The following is a 15,985-nucleotide window of genomic DNA, read 5'->3' as shown; positions in this document are numbered from 1 at the left end:
TGTAATGAGAGTTTTGTTTTTATTTCTCAATTGAGTAGAAAGAGGGCAGATTTTTGCTGAATAAAAAAATAAAATTTAATTTTAAAAAGTGTTTGTGGATAAGATGGAAGCATATGGCATAGCAGATAACATGGTAAAGTGTATTCAGAATTGGTAGAATGACTGGACCAAAGTTCCATGATTGGTCAATGTCACCTTGGGGGAAGGCTTCTGGTCTAATACCCAAGAATCTGTCCTTAACCCTATGCTGTTCAACATTTTTAACAGGGACTTTCATAAATTCAGAAGTGGCTTATTTGTCAAAATCTGCAGATGACCAAAATTTAGAGGAATAGCTATTACTATTTTGGATAATAGAGTATATTCAAAAAGATCCTGACGGATAAGAATAGTGGATCAAACTGAATTAGCTGAAATTTAATACAGATAAATGTGAAGTTCTACAAATGAATTCAAATAATCAGCTTTATAAATAGGATAAGGAAGATATGGATAGACAACAACTTATATGAAAAAGACCTAGAGATCTTAGGGAACTGGAACTCTAAGCATCCTTTTGTAGCTGTTGCTTTTGTTTTGACTATGGTTATCTTCTTTCCAACTCTACTCTTCCTCTCAGAACTACCCTCTTACCTATCCCTGGTCCATCCTGTGCCTATTTACTTTATATAGTATTTAATTTTTCCCCAAATACATGTAAAGACAATTTTTGACATTCATTTTTCAATAAAATTTTGAGTTCCAAATTTTCTCCCTCTCTCATTCCCTTCCCTTCTCCTTAAAATGGTAAGCAATTTGATATAGTTTATATATGTGCAATCATGTAAAACATTTCCTTATTAGTCATGTTGTGAAAGAAGAAATAGAACAAAAGGAAAAAAATAAAGTGAAAATAGTACATTTTGATCTAGCCTATTTACAATATTTCTACCATTATCAATTCTTTTTAAACCTTTTTTCTTTTTTGCCTAGTTGCAGGTCAGAAGTTCATGACATCTCCATTCCCTGCAACTCCACCTCCCTATTAAGTATCCCAATTAATGAAAATAACTATCTTCTCACCTATGGTTTTTCTTTTGAGTTAGTCAAGAAGCTTTTATTAAGTACTCTTAAGCACTGTGCTAGGCCCCTGGAGGTACAAAGACAAAAAATGAAGAGCATCCCTGCTCTCAAGGAACCTATATCTCTATCCCTAGATTCCCTTTATTCAGGACCTTACTTTTTCCTGTTCTTTCCCCTACCTGCCCACTCCTTCTTTTCTGGATCTTCTTCCAGGTTGTGCCCCCAATCTTGAAAGTCCCTCAAAGCTCTATCCTAGGCCTTCTTATCTTTAACCTCAATAGTACAGGAGTCTCATCAGCTCCTGTGGGTTTAATTATCTACACAAATGATTCCTAGATCTACATATTTAGCCCTTAACCTCTTTCTCCTGAGATCCAGTGTCTCATCACTTAATTGCCCCTTGAACATCTTTGATGCAGTGTCCTGTAAGCACCTCAAACTTCACAGATAGAAAATTTTCCCTAATGACTCCTAGGTAACCAAGTCTTTAAGATCCTAAATTCTTTGCTCTCCCTCACCCTTCACCCCACCTATCCATTCTGTTGCCAAATCCTGTCCTTTCTACCCTCATGACATCTCTTATACATGTTTTTTTCTCTGTGCTCACACAGCCACCACCCTGATGCAGACTGCAGACCCTCATCAATTCATGTCTGGACTGATGAAATAGCCTTCTGATTAAGTCTCTCCCCATTCCATTCCATTCTCTACTCAGATGCCAAAATGACTTTCCTAAAAAATATTTCTCTTACTCAATAAACTTCAGTGGCTTCCTATTACCTCTAGGATCAATAATAAAATCCTCTTTGGAGTTGTTAAAGCCCTTCACACCTTTCCATGTTTCTTATGCTTCGCTCTCTTCCATGTATTTTATAACCCAATGACATTAATTGGTTTTCTTGCTGTCACATGAAGTCACCAGACTCTATGCCTTTTCCCTGGCTATTCCCCATGCCTAGAATGTTCACTCTCCTTACTTCTGCCTCCTGGCTTCCCTGGTTTCCTTTAATATTCAAGTTAAACCCCACCTTCTGTAAGAGGCCTGTTCCTGTTCTCCTTAATGCCAATACCTTCCCTCTGAGTCTTCTCCTTCCATTTAAAGTATTTATATTTAGTATGGACTTTGGTATTAATGCATATTGTCTTCCTTCACTGGAATGTGAATTCCTTGTAGTCAAGGACTGTGGGGCAGGGTTTGCCTTCTTTTGTATCGCCGGCACTAAGTACAGTATCCAGTACATAGAAAGTACTTAATAAATGTCTATTGACTGATTATTGACTAACATAATCAAGTGCAAATAATGAATCTATAAAAATCTCTATGATATTTAACTGAATGCTAATGCCCAAAATGTGCTAAGACATCTTAGTCACTTTCTTAGTATAATTTCAAGTAGTTTTCCATAAAGGTTGGACTGATTCAAAACTCCACTAACATTGCACTGATGTGCCCCTGTCTTTCCACATTTCCTCCAACACTGCATTCGGTCTTTTTATTAAATGTTCCTATATGCTGACTTTACCATTCCTTTTATTCTGTAAATGCTAATCCTAATGAGAGGCAGCATGTAGTCTCATTTCCTGTGTTGCCTAGCAGTGGTTGACATCAAACAATGAGACTAAGAAGTTTTGCCACACACAGCACAGCTCCAGAAAAGAAGAAATTTTGTTAAAGGATATTTTTCCCAATAGCAACTCATTCTGGAAAGAAAATTAAATAAAGACGTAAGCATTTAGGAAATTAAATATTAGTATGGATTTGTCGTACTTGTAAGCAGATTCACATACAATATAAATGTAGTCAAAATGGATTTTCTTGTGAATGTATCTGAAAAGGAGTCATGAGGTTCTACAATTTAAGGAAATATATGATATAATTTAAAATATCTTATGTATTAAAAATTAATTAAAATTTTAACCTTTCTACTATAAAGTAGGAATAACAGCATGGGATAATTTCTTCCAAAGACTGTACCCCTCAATCCTAGCCTCTGTTCTCTGATAATATCTCTTTTTCTCACTCCAACCATGACAGTTCAACATATATACATGGTTCAGATCCATATGTAAGCTTTAGCATAGTTTGAAACAATCTGGGTAAAAACTAGCTATAAACTTGGTTTCATGATTCTCTTTGCAAAGGTTTCAATCACTAAGTAATTTTTTTCTAGGTACTTCCTCTCTGAAAGTCTGAAAGACTCTTCTCTGGAGGTTATAGTTCTTTTGCAAATTGTTTACATTTCTTCTTTTTTCACTTTTGAACTCCAAGGAGTAAGCTCTTTCTTCTTTTTTGGTCCCTACTTGGCTGGTAAAAAATGATGCTGACCTTTAAGACGACCTCCCTGACTAGTTCAGTTGATCTTCAGCTGGCTGCCCTACTAACCATCTAAAGTTTTCTCTTCTCTCTTGGCTTGTACTCTCTTCAAAGTTACCAATGAGCTTTTAATTGCCAAATTGAATTGACCTTTATCTCTATCTTTTTGACTTCTCTGCAGCCTCTGACACCATCGATCAACCTCTTTTCCTAAATGCTCTTTTCTCCTGGTTTTCATACCTTTTTGAGTGCTCCTTTTCAGACTCCTTTTCTGAATCTTCATCTAGTTCAGGCAATAAAAGAAACCATGGAAGTTCCCCTAGTCTCGGTTCTGTACCTTCTAATTCACTTGTTGGTCTCATCAGCTCCCATGGATTCAACTATTATCTTTACTCATATGATTCTCAGATTGATTTGTCTAGCCCTGCCCTCTCTCCTAATCTCCACTTTTATATCTCCAACTAGCTATTAGACATTTCAGATTGAATGTCTCACAGGTAAATCCAAAATTTAACTCATTGTGCTTCTCCCAAACCTTTCCCTCCTCCTAACTTCCGTATTATTGTGAAGGTTACTTTTACCGTCCCAGTCATCTAGACTCCCAACCTTAGTATCATCTACAATTCCTCACACTGTCACCCTCCATATTCAATCAGTTGCCAAGTTCTGTCATTTCTACCCTCATCAGATCTCTTGTATATATCCCCTTCTCTCCTCTAACACTGCTACCACCCTCGTGCCATCCTTCATCACCTTATGCCCAGACTAGAATAATAGCATGGTTATCTCTCTCCCTATTAAAGTCCATCCTCCATTCAACTGTCAAGTTGACCTCCTCAAAGAACAAATCAAACCATTATTCCCTTATTCAAAATTGCTTCCAGGGTCAAATATAAAATCTTCTATTTGGCTTTTAAAGCACTCCATAACCAGGCCCCTTCCTACCTTTTCAATCTTTTATACTTCACATCTGGCACCTCTGTACTCTGTAATCTAACACTGGCCTTTCTCAGCCTTCTCTAATCTTAGCGTCTTCTCTCTGAGGCTATCTCCAATTTACCTTGGGTAAACCCTGTTTCTATATTGCTGTTTACATGTTGTCTCTTCCCTTGGGCTAGAAGCAACTTGAAATCAAGAACTTTTTTTTTTTGGCCTTTCTTTGTATCCCCAGCACTTAGTACAGTGACTGTCAAATGGTAGGTGCTCAATAAATGGTAGTTAACTGATTGAATCCCAGATCTCAAATTGTTCCTTAGCCCTGTGCTTTGCATCAGAATCCATCTTCTTCCCTCCAGTTTGACATAGTCTCATTAGAGGCTGTTGCTGGCTCTTTTCCTACCTCTTCATTTCATATCTGCTGCACTCTTAACTTTCTTTCTGTTCCAGGCTCAGTATTTTGCCTTATTCTTTTCTTCTTTCCAAATTCCCAATCCCTATTCTTCTCAACTTCTCTGTAACATTTGACACTGTTAATCATCCTTTTCTTCCTGGATATACTCTTTTCTCTGGATTTCCTTGATACTGTTCTCTCTTAGTTCTGCCTGTTTGTTGGTCAATGTGCCGGGCTCTATGCTAAATACTGGGGACATAAAACTTCTCAGTCTTCTCAGTTGCTATGATTATCATCTTTCATAGTATGCCCTCTAACTCTTGGTGTATTCCCAAGGCTCTGTCCTGGGTCCTCTTCCTTCTACAGTCTTACTTGGTGAATTCATTAATTCCCACAGGTTTATTTATCATTTCCCTGCAGATAGCTCCAGGATCTACCATCTTTCTCTTGAGTTTCATTTAGGTACCACCAACTACCTATTAAATATTTTGAGTTAAACATATTATATGCATCTCAAATTCCAAGTCCAAAACAGAGCTCATCAGGTAATAGAAAGAACCTCAGAGGTTATCAAATTAGAACCCTCATTTGACAGACTCAGAATAAGAAGTTAAGCGACTTGTCTAGAATCATACAGATAGTAAGTAGCTGAGATAGATTTTTTCTTTTATATTTTTTTCAGTCAGCAAAAAAGCTGCCTTCTCCTCCCACCCTAACCTTCTTACCTCTACACACATAAAACTGAGAAAGAAAAAAATGTTATAAAGATATATAGTCAAGCAAAACAAATTTCTACATTGACCATGTCCAAAAAAAAAAAATCTGTTTCATTCTGTACTCTGAGTCATTCACCTCTCTATCAGTAGGTGTGAATCATATTTCATTAACAATCCTCCAAAATCAAAGTCAGTTATTTCTCTAATAAGAGTTCTTTTTAAAAATTAATCTTTTATTTATTTATTTTTAGTTTTCAACATTCATTTCCACCAGATTTTGAGTTACAAATTTCTCCCCATCTTTCCCCTACCCCACACCCCAAGATATCGAGCCTAATGAATACCCCTTCCCCCAATCTGTTCTCTCTTATATACTTCCCCACCTACCCCCGCCCCCACACACACACACACAACTTTCTAGTAGGGCAAGATGGATTTATATACCCCAGTGCCTATATATCTTATTTCCCAGTTGCATGTAAATAAAAACAATTTTTTTAACATTTGTTTTTAAAACTTTGATGCCCTGACTCTATTCCTTCTTCCCTCCTCACCCACCCCCACTAGGAAGACAAGCAATTCAATACAGATTGTACATGTGTAGTTATGCAAAATGTTTCCATAGTACTTATATTGTGAAAGACTAACTATATTTCCCTCCATTCTATCCTGCCCCCCACTTATTCTATTTTCTACTTTGACCCTGTCCCTCTTCAAAAGTATGTGCTTGTAACTATGCTCTCCCCCAATCTGCCCTCCCTTCTATCATCTTCCCTCTTATCCCCTTCCCCCCTGCTTTCCTGTAGGGTAAGATACCCAATTGAGTATATGTTATTCCCTCCTCAAGCCAAATTCAGTGAGAGTAAGGTCACCTTCCTGCTCTTCCCCTGCATTGTAACACTTTTCTCTTGTCTCTTTTATATGAGATAATTTACCCTATTCTATCTCTTCCTTTCTCCTTCTCCCATTATATTCCTCTCTCACTTCTTGATTTTATTTTTAGATACATCCCCTCCTATTTAACTGATCCTGTGCCCTCTGTCTATGTATACATGTACACATATATACAACCACTCACATATGTATTTATACACACATATACCCTCCTATACATACATATATAGGTATGTATACATGTATATTCCCTTCAACTATCCTCATACTGAGAAAAGTCTCATGAGTTACAATGATCATTTTTCCATGTAGGAATGTAAATGGTTCAACTTTAATAAGTTCCTTATGATTACTTTTTTCTGTTTAGTTTCTCATGCTTCTCTTGCTTCTTGTATTTGAAAGTCAAATTTTCTGTTCAGCTCTGGTTCTTACATCAAGAATACTTGAAAGTCTTCTATTTTGTTGAATGACCATACTTTCCCCTGAAGCATTATACTCAGTTTTGCTGGGTAGGTGATTTTTGGTTTTAATCCTAACTCCTTTGACCACAGGAACATCATGTTCCAAGCCCTTTGATCCCTTAATGTAGAAGCTGCTAGATCTTGTGTTATCCTGATTGTGTTTCCACAATACTCAAATTGTTTACTCCTGACAGCTTTTAATATTTTCTCCTTGACCTGGGAACTCTAGAATTTGGCTATGATATTCCTAGAAGTTTTCTTTTGGTGATCTTTTACACGTGACAATCGGTGAATTCTTTCAATTTCCATTTTGCCCTCTGGTTCTAGAATATCAGGGCAATTTTCCTTGAGAATTCCTTGAAGGATGATTTCTAGGTTCTTTTTTTGATCATGGCTTTCAGGTATTCCAATAATTTTAAAATTATCTTTCCCAGATCTATTTTCTAGGTCAGTGGTTATTCCAATGAGATATTTTCACATTGCCTTCTAATTTTTCATTTGTTTGGATATGTTTTATAGTATCTTGATTCTCATAAAGTCATTAGCTTCAATTTGTTCCAATCTAATTTTGAAGAAATTGTTCTCTTAAGTGAATTTTTAAAATTCTTTTTCCATCTGGCCAATTCAAATTTTTAAGGCATTCTTCTCCTCATTGGCTTTTTGGGGCTCTTTTGTCATTTGAGTTAGTCTATTTTTTAAGGTGTTATTTTCTTCAACATTTTTTTAGCAGGCTGTTGACTTGCTTTCCCTGATTTTCTTGCATTCTCATTTCTCTTCTCAATTTTTCCTCCACTTCTCTTACTTGATTTTCAAAATCCTTCTTGAGCTCTTCCAGGGCCTATAACCAATTCATATTCTTCTTGGAAGGCTTTGATGGAGTTTTGACTTTGTTGTCTTCTGGTTCGATGTTTTGATCACTTTTGTCCCCAAAAAGAATTCTATGGTCTGATTGCACTTCCTCTGCTTGCTCATCTTGCCAGCCAATTACTTGACTTTTGAGCTCTTTGCCATGGTAGAACTCTGCTTCCAGAGTGGAGAGACCTGTGTCCCAAATTGCTGGGTTTTTGCAGTTGCTAGAGCTATGAGGAAGATGCCCTCTCTACAGCCACCACAAGCTCTGGCACACTGGTGTTTCTCATCCCAGGACCACCACCCAAGACTGTGACCCAGATACAAGCTGGTCAAAGCAGGAGCTATTACCCTCTGAATGATTGCTTGGTCCCCTTACAATCTGCAGGCCAGGAGCTCTGGAGGCAGCCACATGGAAGCGGAACCTCTCACCCTGGGGGCAGGGGCCAGACCATACTCTACTCTCACCCAGTTCCAACAGAGTTCCCTACTTATCTTTTACTTTCTCTTTGGTGTTTATGGGTTGAAAAATCTGGAAACTGCCACAGCTGCTGGTGATTCACTCTCCTGAAGTCTGCTCTAGCTGATCTGTGCTGCTGGTTGGGGCTGCCCTGAGTCTGGGCATGCGCAGCTCACGCAGAACTGTGCTTTGCTCCCAGCTGGGTGTGATAGCCCCTTACTGTTGGCCTGCTAGGCTTCCTTCAATGGGAGATTTGTTTCTCTCTGTCACTTTGTGTAGCTGTGTCATATTTTATAGGTATTGGAAGTGGTTGGAGTGGGAGCTCAGCAGGTTCCTGCTTTTACTCTGCCACCTTGGCTTTGCCCCACCCACCCCCCATAGGGGAAGGAGGGGAGAGGGGCTGCGGACAAAACCCTGGAGGCCATGGGAAGGGGGTCATTTAATCGATCCCCATTGCCCCTTTGAGGAGGGGCTCTAGCTTCAAGTATCTCACAATCTTTCTAGAGAACCATATTTGGAGGAATTTCAATGAAGGCCATTATACAGGCAACTTCTATCCATCTTCCCCCTCTGCAGCAGTATAATTCTAACTGCAAGAGAGTGTTATCTTTTAAAGTCCCAGAAACAGGCCACACTTCATGGACCTCTAGGTGATACTGAGGCCAAACAATGTTGCAAAAGAACACCAGATTTTTCTTTTTAAGTTCTTTAGAGAAACTAAAATTTTCCCAGTGTTATAAAAGACAAAACCCAAAGGCGAACTTTTTGGAACTATAAAGCATCAACCCAATACAGGCATAGAGTCTGGAAGTCCCTTTCTCCATAAAGGAAGATTTGGGAGTAAGCCTTGAAAAACAAACAGAACAAAACAAGACAAAAAAACCACAAAAAGGTGCCTGAAGTTTTCCAATTCTCTAGCACAGAGAGGATTGAAAGAACCTGGCTTACACTTCCAAATGAGGCATCTGTCCTTTTCCCCCATTCTTCAGAAGCTGTGCCCAGGTCCATGGCTTCCAATATAACCGAACTGGACCAAGAACCTGAGAGTGTCAGGCTGAATACAAGACAGACTCCTAGCCATCTGACCTAATAGGACCTGAAAGGTCAGGCCCAAAAAACACCTCCAAGGTACTCAGAGAAAAAGAAGGGAATAGGGAAAGAGAGAGGCTTATGTACCTTCCAGTCCTAGCTGGAGAAGAACTTGAGATTTTGAGAGTGTTTCTTGGGATCAGGGAACCATAAAATATAAAGGTTTAAGGTTTAGGGGTGCATGAGACCCCAAAATACCAACATGCCAAGTCCTGCCTAATGAATTTGACTTGAGTCTTCTCTCAGCCAAAGAAAAACAAAGTTTATTAGAGATTCGCCATAATGGGTAGACTCTTAAGAAGTATCTATGACACTTGTACTAGACAAGTGGGCCAGAGTCATCTGACACATAATAAGTCTCCACTAGATAATTCTTGGCTTTCCCTTCTCCGAGAGGCAAGATGGGGTCTTACATACAGAAAGGTTGTGGGAGGAATATAGGGGTGGTCTAGAGGAGGAGTTTGGGGAGGGTCTTCAGGAGGAGTTAATGAGGTCAGACTCCAGTGAGAGAGATTAAGGGTGGGAAGTATCTGGAGGCTACCTGGAGATGGGAGATAATGCAGGGCTAGGCTAGTTTAACGGTAAAGATTTAGGCATAAATATTTTGGGAGGATCAAGGGTGGGGGCTAGCTGGACAATGGAGGGCTAGGCTAGTAACAGAGATTTTGGTGGAGCTACAAGGAAATGTTTATGACCTCAGGCAAATGCCTGTCAAATGGGAAGATTCAATCAGAGTTCAAGTGGGTTCCCAAAGCCAGTACCTCCTCACAACCTTATTTAGTCCTTTATCTTTCATTCATTCAGTAATTAAGCCACCCTGAACATCCCCTATATATCCCACCTCAACTCAAACCTCTCCAACTTGATTTACCTCAACTGCAAGTAACCTTCCCCCTCAAAAGAAAATTGCCTTTTAATTTAATTTGTTTATACACATTTAGACATCTATGGCCATCTTCCCTAATAACATGTAAGCTCTTTGCTCAGGGCTGTTTCATTTCTGTCATTGTTTGCCCTACATAGGGAAAGGAGGCCAGATCTGTAGTTTAATTCATAGAAACAATTTCCAGGTAAGGAAAAGGGTTTTATCCATGCAGGTCAGCATTTTGAAAGCATCTTGGAGTCTTGACAAGTTGCCAAGAAATTATTAATCAAGATCTTCTTGGCTTTGAGGCTGGCTCTCTACCTACTAAGCCAAACTTCCTCTAGCATGGAGTAGGCACTTAATAAGTGGTTGTTGATTGGGTGACCTTATAATAAGTTTACCTTTGGTAATAGTTTACTTAACAGACCTTTTTGAAGACAGTACCTGAAGCGCTAGGCCTGGAGTCAGGAAGAATTGAGTGTAAATCTGGCCTCTGACATTTACTAGCTGTGTGGTCCTAGGGTACATCACTTAACTAACCTCTGTCATTCTCAGTTTCTTAACAGTATGCATGACGATAATAATAGCACCAACCTCACAGGGCTGTTTTGAAGATGAAGATCAAATAAGATACTGCTAGTAAAGTGCTTAGCACAGTGATTGGCACATGGTGTTTTTTTTGGAGGGGGGAGGGGAGGGCAATTGGTATTAAGTGACTTGCCCAAGAGCTAGTAAGTGTTAAGAGTCTGAGATCAGATTTGAGCTCAGGTCCTCCTGACTCCAGGTGTTCCCCATCTCTACCCATTCTGGGTTCCTTGTCCCTCAGCCTAGGAATAAAAACTTCGGGGCTCAGGAAAATTCAAATATACACTGACCAATCACTGATTGTAGTTCCGACTTACGTAACCTGACTATTGCAATCTCTTTAAAAACCTGGCACATTGTCCATGCCAACTCACTGTCTGATCTGGGAATGTGACCCTGGCAGTCCCAAGGTAATAAAATCCATTTCCAAATTTATTCTCGGGGATCTTCTGTCTCACTCCTTTATGTGCTACAATAGTTCTAATTGAGATACTCCCCTGACCAAAAACCTTCAATGGCTCCCATTGCCAACAAAATAGTCAAAATTCCTTCTCTTGACATCCAAAGCCATATGCAATTTGACCCCAGTTTTACCTTTTTAGCCTTATCTCATATGTGTCCTCTTCATGAACCACATTATCCAGCCGAATTATACTATTCACCGTTCTTGCATGCCTTCTAGTCTGCTACCCTCTTGAATTAATTGATATCTCTCCCTCATCTAAGGGTATTGGAATTTAACTGGTCCCCTAAGGCCCTCTTCAGTGAAGATTTCCCTATCTCCTTCAGCCTGACTTAATCTCATACTCTTCTGAATTCAAGACAGAAACAGGTATAATTTATACACTTATAATTATGTTAATACATCTCGTGTCCCTTACATAGCACAGTAGCGGAAAGAACAGTGGATCTGAAGTCAGAGGACCTGGATCAGAACCCTTGCTTTGTCACACTACCTGAGTGACAGGGAGCAAATTACTTCACTGCTTCAGAGTGTACTTTCTTCATCTATAAAATGAAGAAGTTGAATTAGATTATCTCTAAAATCTAGTTGAGCTCTAAATCCTATAATATGCAAAACAGGAATAATAACTACTTTTTTTTTGCCTTTTGGAGGGCAATTGGGGTTAAATAGCTTGCCCAAGGTTACACGGCTAGTTTTTTTGTGTGTGGGTGTTAAGTGTCTGAGCCCAGAACTGAACTCAGGTCCTTCTGACTCCGGGGCCAGCTCTTTACTCACTGTGCCACCTAGCTGCCCCATAATAACTGCTTTTATACTACTTATCTTATGAGGTTGTTATGGGGGGAAAATGCTATATCTTAAAATGTGAGCTATGAAACCCTGGAGGACAAGGATCATGTTTTCTCTTTTTCTGTATTCTCTGTACTGGAGGTATCACACACTACCGTGTTTCCCCGATAATAAGACACTGTCTTATTATTTTTTTTGGACAGAAAAACACCAGAGGGCTTATTTTCAGGGGAGGGCTTATTTTAATGAACATTGACAGCAATTTTAATAAACAGGTAAATGTGAACAAAAAAATGTACCTTTATTCAATAATGAATTCAATAAAGAACAGGATGACGCGCTTACTGCTGCAGCTCTGATTGGATGCAGCTTGGAGCTCGGCGTGCGTTTCATGGGGGGGAGGGACGGTGCATACAGAGGGTACTGTAATGTAGCGTGTAGCGCAGGGGATCACCTTCACTACAGTAGCAATCTCAATAGGGCTTATTTTCGGGGGAGGGCTTATTATCGGGGAAACACGGTACTTGCAGGCTATAGGCAGCCCACAATAGTCTGGATTGTGACCAGAACCATATTAAATTGTAATTGTATTTGTAAATTGTAATTGGGAAATATTTAACAAAAAATATATATTTTCTAAGAAAGATTTTTTAAAAATAAATGGTTTTCTAAATAAATAGGTGACCTGCAGGGATCCCTATGTATGGTTTATTGACCCTTGTTTTTTCTATTTGAGTTGGACACCACTGCTCTACAACAACTAAACCTGTTATAAAGTGAACATCAGGTTGTATTCCTTTTGTTTTTGGGGGGCGGGGAGGGAAGTGGGGATTAAGTGACTTTCTAAGGCTCACACAGCTAGTAAGTATCTCAGGCTGGATGAACTCAGGTCCTCTTGACTCTGGGCTGGTACTCTATCCACTGCTCCACCTAGCTACCCCATTAAACTACATTCTTGATAGTATTATTCACTATATTCTCTTGCAAGCCCATGTCAGAGGTCATAAGAGCATAGACCTAGAGCTGGAATGACCCTCAGATATCATCCAGTCCAACCCCCTCATTTTATGAGGCCCAGGGTCACGAAGGTAATAGGAACAAGAGGTTCTTAGACTTACAGAGGTGGAAAATCTCATCAACATTGAGATTGATTCACCTTTGACACTCAACACCTTGCTAGGGCCCTCAGTTGCCTCTCCCTCAGAAAGATTAAGGGTAGGGCTGGGGGGTGGTTCCAGCAAAGCCTCCCTTTATAAAGTGTTCAAAATTTTCCAGCAAATTCATTTTCCATTAGCTTCTGGGCTAGGTTCCTACTTCAGGAACATCAGTACTCCAAGCCTTTTCAGCATCCTTTTGATGGAGTGCTTGGGATCTATGTCTGTAAAATCAATTTGTAAACTCAATCTATAATATCAGTTTGTAACATCCGTTTGTAAAATCAATTTGTAAAACCAGTCTGTAAAATCACATTTCTCCCTTCCCAGCCTCAGCATTAACTCTGCCCCTTCCCCCTGCCAGCACTCTACCCAGCAACAACTCATGAATTATTTCTCTCTGCTTGGAACAATAACAAGCTACACCTATGAATCCTTCACTAAACCATCTATAAACATTTCAGCTTAGGCAAATGTTATCTCCCCTTAGTAAAGTGGGCAGCTGCACCCATGAATCCTTCAATGACCTATCTATAGGTTAACTCCTTAGCCAATTATACACATACTGAGTCTCTGTTAGCCTTGGTTCCCAACATCCATCTTGTCAAACATGACACTGATGAGTGGCAGACTAGGCACTTCTCAGTCAGTCTTGACCAATAGCTGACTTAGTGATGTTTCAAGCCAAAAACCACACCTCCAGGTAGCCCCTCCTTGGGCTATTTCCCAGTGAATTATGGGCAATACGCCTTTGCAGTTGACATTATAAATTCATGTTCCTATGAACACTGACCACTCCCTAACTCCTCCCTAATCCCACCCTTACTCACCTAGTTAGCATAATGGACACCTGATTTACTGCCTCCACTCCTTAAAAACTATGCTGATGTCTTCTTTAAGGTTGCAGGTTCCCTAAGAACCCCTGCCTGCTGTAAAGGGTAAAAATATACTTTTACAATCTTGACTTCAAAGTTTGCTTGAGCCTAGTGAATTCCTTCCAGACTGGGGGACCCTGGTCATCAATTAGAACTGCCCCCCCATAACCTATTGCCATCCCCCATCACTTTTGTGTATTTTTTTCTCTAGACTGCACCCCCTACACCACCACACACACTCCTTAAAGGCACTGACTGTTTTTCTTTTTTCTTATTTGCATTCCCAAGAGCTTACCATGGTGTCAGAAACATAGTAGGCACTCAATAAATGTTTACTGACTATTGACTATTTTACCAAGTTCTGGAACCCTAACCCAAAAGAGTATTATTCCCCTTTAAAGTAATCCTCTCAAGAGTCTATGCATTTTATTCTAATGATGTCCTAGCTTTGTTTTTTAGTCAGAGTGAAAAATACTGTTTCATCATGTTAATATTTCTCTGAAACACAAATATTGTTTCTTTTCCCCAGAAAGACTAAGAACAAATATCAATTCTTCATTGCTTCTGTTAGTCAAACAATGTCAAACAACTTATTTAAAGTGATCCTATCATCCCAAATTTTCTTTCAGGTTAACTTTTAAAATATAAATCTTCCCACTTCTCATACTTTTCTAACATTTTTATCAATCCTGTAAATGAATACAGGACTGCATTATTCATTATTATTCATTATCATATCATTCACATCAGAAATCCTGCCTCTAGATAGCCCTTTTGTTCCATACACAATCCCAGAGTTTCTTTCTTTCTTTTGCCTTTCATAGGGGCAATTGGGGTTAAGTGACTTGCCCAAGGTCACACAGCTAGTACATGTTAAGTTTCTGAGGTCATATTTGAACTCAGGTCCTCCTGACTCCAAGGCTAGTGCTCTGATTCACTGCACCAGGTAGCTGCCCTATCCCAGAGTTTTTTTTTTTTAAAGCAATCAGGGTTAAGTAACTTGCTCAAGGTTACAAGGCCAGTTATTTCTGGGTGTGGTGCTGAGTATCTGAGCCCGGATTTGATCCAGGTCATCCTGACACTGGAGCTGGTGCTCTTACTCGCTGAGCCACCTGGCCACCCCTAAGCAATTGGGGTTAAGTAACTTGCTCAAGGTTACATGGCCAGGTGTTTCTGGGTGGGTGCTAAGTGTCTGAGCCCGGAATTCGATCTCCAGGTCTTCTCAACACTGGAGCCGGTGCTCTTACTCACTGTGCTACCTGGCCGCCCCATATCCCAGAGTTTCTAATCAAAAAACTTTTCTCAGGCCACAGCTGCCTAGTATTTGGTCTCCTGGACCAGAATGTAAGATCCTTAGAGGCAGAGACAACCTCACTTTTGCATTTGTCCAATTATTTGTATCCCTAGGACTTTCTACAGAGCTCTCAGAGTAAATGCTTAATACATGCTTTTGTATGCATTCTTTGATTTTGCTAAAGATATGTAAAATCTAACATTATCATTCATAGATTTAACTACAGACAGAATTTCCCACAGAAAGGTTACTTGGAAGACTATTCCAATAATCCCCTAATTGGTCTACCTGTCTTCTGTATCTCCCCTTTCCAATCCATTCTCAGTGCAGATACTAAAGTGATTTTCCTAAAACTCACTTAGTGAAATTGTCACCCCTCTCATCACAAAACTACAGCCATTTCCTCTTGACTCTGGGATAAAATAAAAACCCTCCCCATCCCCTGTAGCATAGGCAAGACCTGTGATTTTATCAGTATGTGGAATTCCCCATCAGGAATTTCCTGCCAATGTGGATAGTTCAGGTTATTAAATGCCAAACAGAGGAGTTTATATTTGATCCTAGATGTTATAAGGAACCACTAAAATTTAGTGAGTGAAGAAGTGACTCAGGACAGAACTTTGCTTTAAGAATATAAGGGGGGAGGGAAGGGGAGGGCGGATAGGTGGCATAGTGAGTAAAGCACTGACCCAGAGTCAGGAGGACCTGAGTTCAGTTCCAGCCTCAGACACTCAACAAACACACACACACACACACACACACACACACACACACACACACACACA

Source organism: Petaurus breviceps, unplaced genomic scaffold (assembly GCF_028583685.1).
Source record: "Petaurus breviceps papuanus isolate PSGF00001 unplaced genomic scaffold, PetGlider_PUasm1.0 38, whole genome shotgun sequence".
NCBI lineage: Eukaryota > Metazoa > Chordata > Mammalia > Diprotodontia > Petauridae > Petaurus > Petaurus breviceps.
The sequence above is the reverse complement of the archived record's forward strand: the minus strand, read 5'-3'. Positions refer to the sequence as shown.